The 436-nt window shown below is 34.4% G+C and overlaps 1 pseudogene; it reads left to right on the top strand.

The window, feature by feature from the left end:
* The window catches only part of LOC110423448 (alkane hydroxylase MAH1-like), a 1,928-nt pseudogene that overhangs the window by 97 nt on the left and 1,395 nt on the right, over window positions 1-436 (top strand).

Below are 436 nucleotides of genomic sequence, written 5' to 3'. Positions count from 1 at the left end.
TTTACTTATTTATTTATCTGTAGTTGACCAAACTTTGATGAGTTTTAATGATAAAGTTCCCTACTAGAGTGGTGACAATTATAAAGGATAGAAAGAGAGTGTTCTTCTCCATATAGGATACTTAACCTTGATTATGCTCTTCGTAAGGATGAGCCTACCGTACCTACGAGTACTAGTATTCGAGCTGAGATAGCATTGTTTGAACGATGGGAACGATTAAACCATTTGAGTGTGATGTTTATCAAATCTCACATTATGATTAGTATTCGTGGGTTGATACCTAATTGTAAGAATGTCAAGGATCTAATAAAATATATTGATAAGCAATTTGAGTATTATGATGAAGCATTTGCTAGCACCCTAATGAGCAAGTTGACATCGATGAAGCTCACTAACATTAAAGGTGTCTGAGAGCACATTATGTAAATGAGGGATA

The sequence above is a fragment of the Theobroma umbraticum genome, unplaced genomic scaffold, assembly GCF_002168275.2.
Source record: "Theobroma umbraticum cultivar Fairchild unplaced genomic scaffold, ASM216827v3 scaffold_20.0, whole genome shotgun sequence".
NCBI classification, from domain to species: Eukaryota; Viridiplantae; Streptophyta; class Magnoliopsida; order Malvales; family Malvaceae; genus Theobroma; species Theobroma umbraticum.
Note: the sequence above shows the minus strand (reverse complement) of the source record. Positions and strands in the feature narration are given on the sequence as shown.